Source organism: Bacillus rossius, chromosome 1 (genome assembly GCF_032445375.1).
Source record: "Bacillus rossius redtenbacheri isolate Brsri chromosome 1, Brsri_v3, whole genome shotgun sequence".
NCBI classification, from domain to species: domain Eukaryota; kingdom Metazoa; phylum Arthropoda; class Insecta; order Phasmatodea; family Bacillidae; genus Bacillus; species Bacillus rossius.
The window spans coordinates 107,587,991-107,601,856 of record NC_086330.1 but is presented as its reverse complement, the minus strand read 5'-3'; the positions used below and the strand labels follow the sequence as shown (position 1 = coordinate 107,601,856).

At 35.4% G+C, this 13,866-nt stretch overlaps 1 protein-coding gene across 1 annotated transcript in view; it reads right to left on the bottom strand.

Annotated features, from left to right (window-relative positions):
* LOC134541627 (tryptophan 5-hydroxylase 1) overlaps nucleotides 1-11,326 on the bottom strand; it is a 115,274-nt gene extending 103,948 nt beyond the window's left edge. Inside the window, exon 1 of the mRNA XM_063385198.1 lies at nucleotides 11,222-11,326. The gene's annotated coding sequence lies outside the window, so the exon portion shown is untranslated. The remainder of the gene's footprint in view (nucleotides 1-11,221) is intronic.
* Between the last annotated feature and the right edge of the window lie 2,540 nt (nucleotides 11,327-13,866).

The following is a 13,866-nucleotide window of genomic DNA, read 5'->3' as shown; positions in this document are numbered from 1 at the left end:
GGTATCCTTGCAGCTACTGTGATATGTCGTTCACATTTTCCCATGATGCACGAAGACATGAGCGGAGCAAATGCAAAAAGAATCCTTCTCGTATAAAGTTTCGATGTGATGATTGTCATGAATGGTTTACTCGAATTGATAGTTTGCGACGACATGCGAAAATATGTAAAGGTGAAGTCCGTGTGCCTACTGCTGAACTACCTGCAGACATTTCGACTCCTCGCTTTAGATTGAAGGCTCGTGAGCGTACAATCAAAAAAACAGATGCGCAGCAACCGATTGCTATGACGACTGAACATGGACCTAAACCTAAGACTGTGTTCGGAGCATTACAAGTGAACGATAATGGCTTCTACTTGGCGCAGACTGCATTTCGTGGAACGTTGAAAGACTACTATTATCTAAATACGTTCGGTGAGTCGAAGGATATTTGTACTTTTCTTGATGATATCAGACAGGACATAATCAATCAGCTTACTGATGACGTAGCAACAAACGGACCATTAAAATATAACTTGTGGTTGGACTGTCTATATGGAAAGCCATATCCGTTAGATGACAAAGTGAAAAAGTGTGCATTCAAGACATCGGCTACAGTAATTTACAGTTCTAACGATGTGAAGCAAACTGTTAAACACGGTATCCAGAAACTCTGTCAAGAAGAGGAGAACTATGTCAGTAAAGGATCTGGTTGGACTCTGTCTAGTATAAACCGATTGGAGCTAAGAATAAGTCATTTCACACCGATGCGGAACTAAATGATTGATTATAAATTTGCTAGCTTTCGTAAGTGATGCTGTAGTAGAATAGAAATTATGTAATAAATATTCTGTTTGTAAAAGAACTTGCGGTGTTTAATTCCTCGAACCTGTTACTATTATGTTAAATTGATGTTATATTTAATTTTTTTGTATCGGCCAGGGGTCGAACCAAGGATAGGAACTGACCGGGTCAATCAGTATATTGATTGCAAATTTATTTAATAAATTTTGGAACTTTTCCCGAATTTCTAGCTAAATAATTACGGATTTTCAAGATGGCGGCCAAATTTCAAGATGGCGGGCACCTTAGTAATAAATGATTACTGCACTCTAGCGGGTAAGAGTTAAACTAACATGGCGTCAGCGCACTCTAGCCGACGATACAATGATGATGGTTTCCAGCATCGAAGACAAGATGGCGGACATGACGTCATACTAGGTGAAGATATGTATACTATGACATAAGTGGTGGGGGTCAGTATGCCAGCGCCCTCCACGAGGGAACGATCGGTAGCCATTTTTAATTTTTTTTGCACTCGTCGGGTTCGAACCGAGGACTCCGAACTCCGTGTCTAAAAAGTATGTTTTTTATAAATAATTTATTAAATTTTTATTAAATGGATTTTTTATAATTTTTAAATTTTTTTTCATTAAAATCGGATAATAAATAAAAAAGTTAAAGATGGCGGCCGTAACAAAATTTGCAACGGTGACATCATCATCCAATATGGCTGCCATGACATCCTTATTTTCAAGGTCGGCGGCTTATAAGCGGCTAGCTCTTAGGAGTTTTAAGCCGCTTTTAGGAGTTTTCGTTTTTTCTAGGGCAAAGCGACTTTTGAGGATTTTCGAAATCCTAATTTTTGAACTGTGGAATTATTTGAGATTTTTTGGCGGAAATGTTTTTCAAAAAAATGTAAATTTTGGCGATTTTTGAGGAATTTTGGGCAATTTTTGCCCAATTTTGGCGAATTTTGAGGGTCAAAGGTCAAGGTCAAACTTGTCCCGTTACGCTATGTCCCGTTACACTCCTCCAAGATGGCCGCCGTGACGTCACAATCCAATATGGCGGACCGTCTCCTCGCTCCTCGCGCCTGCGCCTGTCCCAGCTTGCCCTATTATATACTTACTGTATCCTTAGTTTGCATTTTATTCACGTTAATACCCTAAAGTCGGATAAAAAATACTGTAGAGAATGGTGAAAAAAACTATGAGTAGATTTACAAATAGTTGTAGCAAGGAAGTTTTTCACGTTTGGTCCTCAGCATTATTTGTCTTGCACACGGGAAAATAAGTATCCCGTCCCATTTTTTCCCAACCTTTAAGAACTTCGGATATAGTTATATAAAGGTCGTGAGGTTTAACTCCAAGAACAATTATTGGAACGAGGCGGAAGAAGTTTTAACGATCAAAATATTTTTTTTATAAATCTACAATCTAAAAGATTGTGTACTACCTTACTTTTAAACTTTTATACATTCGGGATATTTTCCTGAAATTTTTTAAAATTCATGTCACATATATCCACGTTAATTAGTAGTTTTAATTTTTTTATTAACTGTTGTCATATATTAGCAGTGTGGAAGCAGGATATTTGTCGGGAAAAGGGGGATTTAAAACAATATTTAAATAAAAAATTTAAAACGTGTATTAAAATACTTACATTAATATTGACACTAACACACTGACATATAAGAGTAGTATATAATAGGGGCTCCGAGCCATCGCTTCTGTTTGTGGATTGATGATTGTTGATATTTTTCCTCCTCGTGAGGTGTCGATGTTCGCCATCTTGGATTGTGACGTTACGGTGGCCAAATAGGATGACCTTTGACCTTGACATTTGACCATTGACATTGACCTTTGGCCTTGACTTCGGCGGCCACCTTGGATCCGCCATTTTTTTTTTTTTTTAACTTTCCACGATCTAGGAATCGAAAGCCCACTCCAAAATTTTGCATTTTTCGTTACGGTCGCCATATTGGATTCGAGATTGTTACAATTTTCGTTACGCCCGCCATATTGAAAACCCTAATCATCAGAAAAATTCTGAATTTTTTTTTTATAATTTGTAAAAAATAATAAAAATTTAAATAAAAACATTTCGCCATCCTGGATTTGTACTTACGGCCGCCATATTGAAAGTCTGTAATTATTATCAGCAAATTTTGATAAACTATTGAAATTTATAAAAAGGTAATTAACCAATATTGAATAAATTATTATTTTAAAAACACACTTATACTTATCCTCGGTTCAAACCCAGTGAGGGAAGAGAAATTTTTTAGACAGCTCCTTCTTCCATGGAAACCGCTGACTGACTGACCTCCCACCACTAATACCAATGCAGATATTACATCAACTAATATGATGTAATGTCCGCCATATTGTTTTTGTCTGCTGGATGTTACTATCTTTTTTTAGCCTGCTAGAGTGCTACCACGTTAGTTTAATTTTTACCTGCTAGAGTGCAGTAATTATTTATTTTTACTGTGACGCCATCTTTAAATTTAGATGCCGTCTTGGAAATTCGTAATTATTAAACTATAAATTCGGGAAAAATTTCAAAATTCCAAAAATAAATATGCAATTTACATACTTATTTATTCGATCGATATCCGTCCTTGGTTCGATACTGGTTCAATGAAAAATTTGGCTTTAGACAAACAATACTTATTTAAAACCTTAAAAGAAGCTTAAGTTCCTCATGTACCTGACTCCTTTAAACCGTTATGACCGCCATCTTGGTAATTTGGTTTTATTGACCCAGAAATTCGGGAACAAATTTCAAAATTCTTCAAAAAATCGCTTATTAAAATAATGATTGATGTGATATATTTCTGTTTTTGGTTTGATTCTCGGCCAGTGATAAGGATAACTAAAGCTTAAAATAAACTTTTAAATTCTGTTTTCCCATTACCTTTCGTGGAGTTTATTAATCATTCACTGGACAAAAAACAACACTAGTCAAGATACCTGTTCGAAGAAATAAATACGTTGTCGAGCTACCTAACATGGAAATCTATTTTCTTCAATGCAAGAAACACATTTCGACCAGCTCATATATAATGCCATACGTATAGACCAAGCATATTCGAACCACGAGACCAGGTCATGTACCATGTCAGACGTATAGACCAGACATTTCCGAACCTCAAGACCTTCTTCATCGATAACTAATATAACATATTTCAAGCATTCAAGACAAAGTCTTCGAACTGTCAGACTTAAAGTATCGATAAAATCAAAATCAAGAATTTAGACAAACAGAACATATTTTAGGCTTTCTAAAGGACCAAAAAACTCTGAAAAATATTTTATCAAGACCAAGTGGTTTTGAACCAATAAATATTCAGAAAAACTACAGATTTGACAACGCGCATCTAAAGAAAAAAAACGACACACATTCAACAAAAGAAAAGAACACGCTGAACACACTTTACAAACTGGACGCACAGTGTACACAATATACACAATGGACACATAGTACGCATACAGTACACACACTGGCTGTACAGTACACACAATACACACCGAATCCACAGTACACACACTGATCGCACAGTACAAACACAGTATACACTGGTCAAACAGTACACGTTCAGTATACACACTGGACGCACAGTACACACATTCATCAAAAGAACACACAGTACACACATGGGACGCACAGTACACACACACACATTCAACAAAAGAACACATAGTACACACACTGGGGTGAAGGTCAAGGTCAAAGTCAAAGTTCAAGTTCAAATTCAAAGTCAAAGATCAAGGTCAAAGATCATGATCAACGGTCAAGGTAATGTTTAAAGTTCAAGGTCATAGATAATCCAATATGGGCTATGTGACGTCACAATCCAAGATGGCGGACACCGACACCTCACGAGAATCTATTCTCGGAGAAACAATGTCAAGAATCATCAATCCACAGCCAGTAGCCAGGGCTCGGAGTCCCTATTATTTATACTACTTATAATCATGTAGTATCTGTAGGCTATGTGGCTTCTCACACAGTAACATACTATGTTTACTGGTTTTTGAAAATGTCTACATATCCCCCCCCCCCCCCAACTGCATATTAGCTTACACAAAATATCTGTTTCCAGAATTTTCCTGCGTATCACATGGAAACAGGATATACATACTACAGAAAACTATAGAGGAAATTAAATTCTGACACGGCGTCTACAGTAACGTTAATATTACACGTAGGTAGAAAAAAAATTATATTTAAATTCCTACAAATAATAAGAATTATTGTAGTTTTATTATTATTAGTGTGACTCTAATATCTAAAGCATTTTCTAAGCAACTGTATGGTCAGTAAAATAAAATTGATGTATTTTAAAATTATATTTTTTGAAAGTTATGTTTATGCTAGTACATACAATTAAATTACATATGTACAATTTTCAGATCGGAAGAAGTAACTAAATTTTCAAATGGCAGGGTTAATTAACATATTATTTACTTACGATGTAGCTTGTCGAAGTCAAGAACAAATTAATTTTACTTTTTTCTTGCATTTATATTTTGTATTTTAAATTTTTTGTATATCAACTCTGAAGATGCCTGCTGCAATGGAGAGCAAAATGTCGGTCACCCTCGAAAGCAAGGTATCTAATCAAACAATGCCTCGAAAGCTTGTGGCCTACATGTTTTAGAAGTTAAGTAGATTGTCCAGGAAAATAAAATAAATTTCATCAAACTGACTCAAAATCAGGCGCCAAAGCCAAGCGTCTCCGAATCAAGAGATTTTTTCGACGATACTCAACATACATTATAAACAGGCCATGTTCAATGTCAGGCGTTTAGACCAGTAATCTCCAACCCCGATGTAAATCATGGCCTGACCCGAGGTCAATCATGCTCTTGCTAAAGCACATTGAAAAAAAAAACAATAATTAAATGAAGCACATTAAAAAAGGAAGCATATTCGTCAAAAAGGAAGCACATTTGTAAGCTATTCGACAAAATGGAAGCACATTGGAAGCTTATTCGACAAAAGAGAAGCACATTAAACTATAAGGACGTAGCTTTGATCAAAAATTTAACTCAGTAGAATACGATCTCGTCACAGGGATATATTCTCGAAACAAGGATACGATCTCGCCATAGGGATAAGATCTCGCCACCGGGAAACGAGCTCGTTACAGGGATACGATCTCGCCACAGGGATACTTTTTCGCAACATGGATACGATCTGGCCACAGGGATACAATCTAGTCACAGGAATACGATATGGTCACAGGGATACGATATGGTCACAGGGATACGATCTCGTCACAGGGATACATTTTCTAAACAGAGATACGATCTTGCCACAGGGATACGATCTCAACACAGGGATACAATCTGGTCAGAGATATACGTCCTCACAACAGGGATACGATCTGGCCACATGGATACGTTCTCGCAATAGGGATACGATCTGGTCACAGGGATTGGATCTGTTCATGGGAATACATTTTGTCACAGGGATACGTTCTCGTCACAGTGATACAATCTCACCACAGGGATACGTTTTCGAAACAGTGATAAGTTCTCGAAACAGGGCTAAGTTCTCGAAACAGGGCTATGATATCGCCACAGGGTTACGATCCGGTTACAGGGATACTTTCTCTCAATAGGGATATTTTCTCTAAACAAGGAAACGATCTCTCCACAGGGATACAATCTAGTCACATGGATACGATATGGCCACAGGGATACGATCTAGTCACAGGGATACGATATGGTCACAGGGATACGATCTCGTCACAGGGATACATTTTCTAAACAGAGATACGATCTTGCAACAGGGATACGATCTCAACACAGGTATAAGATCTCGTCATAAGAACACGATCTCGTCACAGGGATACAATCTCACTACAGGGATAGGATCTGGCCACAGGGAAACGATCTCGCCACAGGAATATGATCTCATCCGAGGGATACGACACAGGGATATAATTGGTAGGATACTACGAGAACTGAGTCTTAGTTTAAAATCTGATTACGAGGATAAAACTAATCCAAATAATTGATTTAAATTTAATTTTTATACACAATCAGGTAAAACGGGGTCTTTATTTTTTGTAGCCTACATTTTTTTGTTCTTTGAGTATGGTGGCTACTTCTTTAAGGTGCGAATAGTTTTCTGCCCTAAGCGAAGCCATCAGTAGTCTTAGACGATTAACCAATATGTTAGAATCTGTCCATGATGTGTAATCAATCACTTCTGCTGCTGTTATCTTCCTTGGTTGTTTATTATAATTTTTTTAATATTAATATCATCCCAATTTTCATAGTGAGCTTTATCAGAATAATTTATTTTATCACGACTTTCCATAGTTTAGGTTTTAGTATATCATAATTGATAGCTTCATATTCTTCTATATTGTTTCCATTTTCTGTAAAATAGGTATTTCTCTCACAGTTTCCTGTAATATAATTTAATCTTCCAGCTTCAGTAACAGAAAATCCATCACAGATTTCAGCAAGAATATCAAATCCTTCATGGCACATCTTAGAAAACGTGTCATCATTTTCCCCCTGTATTACTGTATTTTGCTGTCGTTTCTTCGAAGTTGTTACTTCATTAAATTTCAATGCAGGAGATGTATATTCCCAAGTGCGATGATTTTTTTGCCAATTCCAAAAACATTTGGTCCAAACACAGACTTTTTCTTAGTAGACGAAAAAAGTGTAACCTCACAGGATTTTTTTAAATTTATCACTTTGTTCAAACTGAAAGCCACAATTGTCGCAAATACTGTACTGTGGCATTTCGTTCACTAATACCAACAATACTCGACGTCATGAGAAAAGCAATTGTGGAACAGGTACTTTGCAGAAAGTGCTACGTTGTGTAATTACGGCTTTCAGTTTGGACTAAGTAATAAATTAAAAAAAAAACACATAAACACCTGCGAAGCTACACTTTTTTTTGTCTACTGAGAAAAAGTCTGTGTTCAGACCGAAGGTTTATGGAATTGGAAAATATCATCACACTTGGGCATCTGCATCGCCTGCATTAAAAATGAATGAGATAGCATCATCGAAGAAACGACAGGAAGATACAATACAACAGGAAAAAATTATGACAAGTCACGAAGGAATAAATCTTCGTGCAGAATAATCTGATGGATTTTCTGTTACTAAAGCTGAAAGAATAAATAATATTACCGGAAAATGTGACAGGAAAAGAGACTTTTAAAAAATGAGAACAATATAGAAGCATTTGTAGCTACCAATGATGATGCACTGAGACGAAGCACTGAGACGATGGAAAGAACATGATAAAATTAATTATTCTGATAAAGCTTACAATGAAAACTGGGATGATACTGATATTTAAAAAATTGTAAAAAAAACTGCAGAAAAGATAACAGCAGCAGAAGAGATCGATTACACACCAAGGGAAGATCCTAATATCTGGTCAATCGTCTGAGACTACTGATGGCTCTGCTTAGGGAATAAAACTTATCGCACCTCAAATAAGTAGCCACCATACTCAATTAAGAAATTCAGGCTACATACAATAATGTCCTGTTTTACTTGCTCCTGTATAAAAAATTAAAAATAAAACAATTATTTTAATTTCAAATTATAGTTTTTTCTCGTAATCAGATTTCTAATTAACACTGAGTTCTCGCAGTATCCTACCATTCGTATCACTGTGTCGTATCCCTCCGATGAGATCGTATTCCTGTGGAGATCGTATCCTTGTGACCATATAGTTTCCCTGCGACGAGATCGTATCCTTGCGTCTTTTCCCTGCGGTATCCCTGCGATGAGATCGTATCCTACTGAGTTGAATTTTCTACGAAAGCTACATCATTTTCGTTAAATTTGTTTCCTTTTTGTCGAATGTGCTTCTAATTGTACTTCCTTTTTGACGAATGTGCTTCCGTTTTGAATATTCTGAATTTTTATTCTATGTGCATCGACAAGACTATGGTCAGTCCATGATTGACCTCGGGTTTTGGAGATGCCTGGTCTAAACGCCTGACATTGAACATGACATGTTAAAAATGTATGTTAAGTATCGTCGAAAAAATCTCTTGATTCGGAGACGCTTGGCTTTGGCGCCTGATTTTGTACATGAACTGTTTAAAATGCGCGCTACTGACTGGATGTGTTTTGACCACCTACTGGATACGCCTGACCACAACTGGTCGTGTCTAGTCTAAAACTGGACGTTTCTGGTCGCTGACCAGACCTGCCTGACCACCAACGTAATGTTTATGAACACCGATTTCAATGTCTGGCCAATGACTGGAGGTGACTAGTCAACATCTGGATGTACGTGGTTAATCGACTGTCATGTAGAACTGCCCTGAAAAGTCATGCAAAGACTCGCTTTGCCTTCTATGAAGACTGTAGAAATTGAGAAACGCTAGTATTTTCCTCGTTTGTTGGTTTTTTGTAGTAGAATGTAAATTATGTAATAATCATTTTATTTGTAATTTTTTTGAACCTGTAACTTTTATTGTAATTTAACTTAAATTAATTTTTTTTGCATCCGTGAAAGATCGAACCGAGGTGTTTGAATCAATTACTAAAATAATGGGTGTTTTTGATGAATTTGGATTTTTACCTGAATATCTAGCTTAAAAACGAAATATTTTCAAGAGGGTGGCCAAATGCCAAGATGGTGGATAATTCAGTATTAAATTAATACTGCACTCCAGCGGGCAAAAATTAAACTATTATGGCGACAGTGCTATCCAGCAGACGAAAATGAGACAGCGACCTCCACCAGACAACAAGTTGGCGGACCAAAGATGGCTGTCATAATGGCATAATATAATTGTAGCCTCTTAGACTTGTAGCTTCGTAGCGAAGTAGCTTTGTAGCCATGTAGCCAAATGTCTTGGGAGCAGTTGACGTTCAAGACTGTTGGAGCCAAAGTCAGTTGGCGCAGTTGACTCTTGTTTTTTTAACCTGTATTTTTTGGTAAATTTATTTGATTATTTAATTAAATAACTTTTACAGATACCGATTGTATAAATCAAATGTTTGATAAGCGTTTTTATTGATGAATTTTGGAATTTTTCCGAATTTGCAGTTTAATAATTACAGAATTTAATGACGGTATTCTATGTCATCATTGATTTGCTGGAATGTGGTTGATGAGAATTTTAATGTTCTTTTAGTATTTTTCATAATATTAAATTGAATATTTTTTTTTTACTTAAAATTAAATTTATGCATCTAGTAAGTAACGAACCGAGGACAAGAATATATCGAATCAGTTGTTAAATAAATAACTGCATTTTTTATGATTGTTATATTTTTTTAATTTCTAGCTTAATAATTACGGATTTTCAAGATGGTGGCCACAATGGCTGACCAGATGTTGGATGTCAAGGTAATTAATACTCAGCCACTCTTGCAGGTAAACATTAAACTAACAGATAGCATGGGTAGGTACTACGTAACCCTAGCGCATTTTGTATCTATTACTGAAAACCTGGTTGCGACGGCACCCTCTAGCAAGCGATGTTTGATAACTTGCACTCCTGGTAGCTAATATTTAAAATAAAAATGGCGTCAAAGTCCTCTAACAGGTAACGCTATTATTATTTTAAATTTTAAAAATTTACAAGTCTTAATAAGTGTTATTTCTTTAAATAACTTATTTAAATCTCGGTCTGGTAAATATCTTGATGGTCGTGCGATTAAAGTTGTATGTTTTTCAACCCAGAGATCCGAGCTGTCTTGGTTTAAATCACCGCGGTTCCAAAACATTTTGTATAAAATAATTAAATTAAATATTATGGTAAGGACCACAACAACATTGGCAGGTAAAGGAACGTCGACCCTACGACAGACAGACTGTCTGGAGATAGAGCGATGCTGGCGCTCTCTAGGAACAAATAGGAGAAACAAAGATATCGGTATCCAGAATGGTAGCCTCCAGCAGAACAGAAAAAATATTTGCCGTCGTGACATCATCCATGTCGGTCTCCAGCAGACGGAAAATATATGGCGCAAATGAAGTCAGAATCGAAAAAAAAAAGGGTTTGTGATTTTAGATCCAAGTTGGCAACCGTGACATTAGAATTGCAACATTTGGGTATTGGGGCGCTCGATTTAAAAATGGCGAATTTTAAAATTGGATCTGTGGTCAAGTTCAAGGTCAAATATCAAAGTTAAAGGTCAAGGTCAAAGAACAAAGATCAAGGTAAAACAAGATTGCCGCCGTGACGTCACAATAAATGATGGCGGACATCGGCACCAGCACCTCGCTCCGGCTCCTGCGTAATTATCATCTAACAAATGTTTTACTTAATGTAAATAATTAAGTAATATTTTGTTAATATTAAATGTATTTATTGGGTGTTAACTATGTGCTAAAATAAAGATTTAATGAATGTATAATAATCTGTAGGTAAACATAAATCCGTGCGAGGCCTCGTGCACTAGCGCACCGGCAGCGGCAGGCAGGACGAAGCCAGATGGCTCACCTGGAACACCTGCAGAGCCCTGGCCAGGCCGCCCACCTGGTTCTTCAGCGAGAACACCACGGAGCTCCTGGGGTCCGCCGCCTCGGCTCCCGCAGCCGGCCCCGCGGGCGCCTGCAACACGCGGCCCGCAGCTCCGTGCAGACAAGGCGGTACTCCTGTACGTTCATCATACACAACTGCCTGGGAAGTATTTAACATATAGTGCCATCGATCGGCAGAAGATGCAACTTGCCGAATCCTTTGCACATGGTATGGGCGCTTGCAGAAGTTTTGTATTAATACAAAAAATATTTTTACAATACTTTTTACTTTTCTTGTAATTGTACAGATACACCGGTTAGCAAAAAAATTAGTTTTGTACCTTTACAAATATTTATACTATCAAAAAATAAAAAAGGGAGCGTGTAACTCAGTACATGTGATACAAGTAAAACGACTTTGGCAATTCAAACCTCCTCTCGTAAGTATATCGTAAGAGGTAAAATGGCAGCGAGAGAAAAAAAAAACAAGAGAGAAGAAATTTTTTTAAAAAAAAACATGAATTATGAATTAACCAAATTATTACTCATTAAAAATACAAGCATAAGATAACAATAATTATTGATCAATCAATAATGATTAATTAACAAGAAGTATTACTCACTGTTGAAATAATCACACCATAAAATATTACATTAAGATTTTCAGGACCCCAACTATAGCACGAAAATAATTCTAACTACAATTTATACACATTTTAAAAAACTAATATTATTTAGTATTACTCGGAAAAACCATTTATACAATTTAATAAGAAGATAAAACAGTACGGGATATTTGGCTTTCATTTCTTTTTCAAGTATTTAAGTATCCTAACTTTTTGTAATTATTATTAATTTGTTTCACATATAAATAAATAAACAAAAATTAACAAATTATGACGGACTTCAAAATAACAGGTCAGGATATCAATAATATCTGCTCAATCAATATTGATTAATTAACAATAAATATTACTCACTGTTGAAACACTCAAACCATGAAGAAATTTTATTAGTAAATATAAAAGCTAGGATTAATTATAATAAATTAGTTTTTAATTTAAGTTTTTATTATGTACTAGCTGTGCCACCGACTTTGTCCGCGTGGAATAGTGTCTTTGGGTAGCATTTTTAATTATTTAGGGTAAATATTTTACAAATAAGACACATACGTATAAATACTTTAATGAGCTATTTGCAGTGTTTCACTGCAAAGAGCTTATTAAATTATTTAAGTATATAAGTACATAAGGTATAAAGTATTAATATGAATTTATTTAAGTACATTTTTATAAACTACGTGTTTTGTTTTCCCATCTTTTGCCAAAACATAAAGATTTTGCGGATTTGATACACGTGAGCATGCCACATAAACATTTTTTTTCTAAATGAACTCCTGCAACTTTAAGCGTCTGTCCTTAAGCTTTATTAATTGTTATTGCTATGCTGCTTTCAGGGGAAACTGCACTCTTTTTAATTGAAATGGCAAATCAGTCGGAAATATTGGAATACGGGGTATCAAAACATGTTCTCCTTTTGTCATTCCAGTCGTGATTGTAGCTTTTATAAAGTTGTGCCCCAGATGTGTAATTTGTAGCCGTGTACCATTACATAGTCTTGGCGCGTCAAGATGTCTCATTAATAGGACTGGAACACCAACTTTCAGCCTCAACTTATGGGAAGACACTCCTGATAATTCTAAAGAGTTGAGAAACTCTATAGGGTATGATGTGACTTGTTAACAATATACCTATAACTATATACACTTTATTTTACTTTTGACCGTAAACACAGAAAACAAAACTTACTATTACGAAAATAACTTATTTACATTTATTCAATTTTATAAGAACCTACATTATATTTACGAACATAAATGAATTAGTATTCAACTACTTTTATTGATCCAAATAAACAAAACGTCTATACTATAACTTTTTACACGTATCTTAAGAACATAATCAAAGCATAATAAACTTACTTAATTTTTTTAAGAACATAAAGAACGCAAACGATTATGAAAACTACGTATTACGAAAATACACACGCAAATCAACTACAAAATTAATGACAACAATGGTAGTTTATGTATTATTCACAAAAACAATAAAAAAATCTATTGAGTGACTGGGTTTCATTTTACCTGATATTCTCATAGTTATACTTATGTATATTTTTTATAGGTAAGTTACAAACACCAAAAAAACTATTTTTACTTATATTACAGCTTCAGTGATGTATATACGTAGCGTAATTATGCCTGGTATGACGATTATTACTTTTCCAACTTTTTAAATCGTTATATCTCATAAACGTGGCTCTTGGAAAAAAAAGTAATAATACATTTTTATAGATAATTACATATCTACAGTTTTTGTCTGGAATCATTTTATGAAAAAAACTTACAGTTTTGCTGAACATCGCGAAAAACCCTATTTTTTTATCTTTGACCTCCAGTAAATGTTTTTCCAGGTACCGGATCGATGAAGTTTTATTAAATTTTATTTATAATTATGTTTTGAACAATTTTATCGACTTTCAGTTTTTTGTGAATTTATGTATCTTTACTCCTATTTTAGGTACTAAATTGACCGGACTATATATTCATTTGTTGTTAAAAGAAAT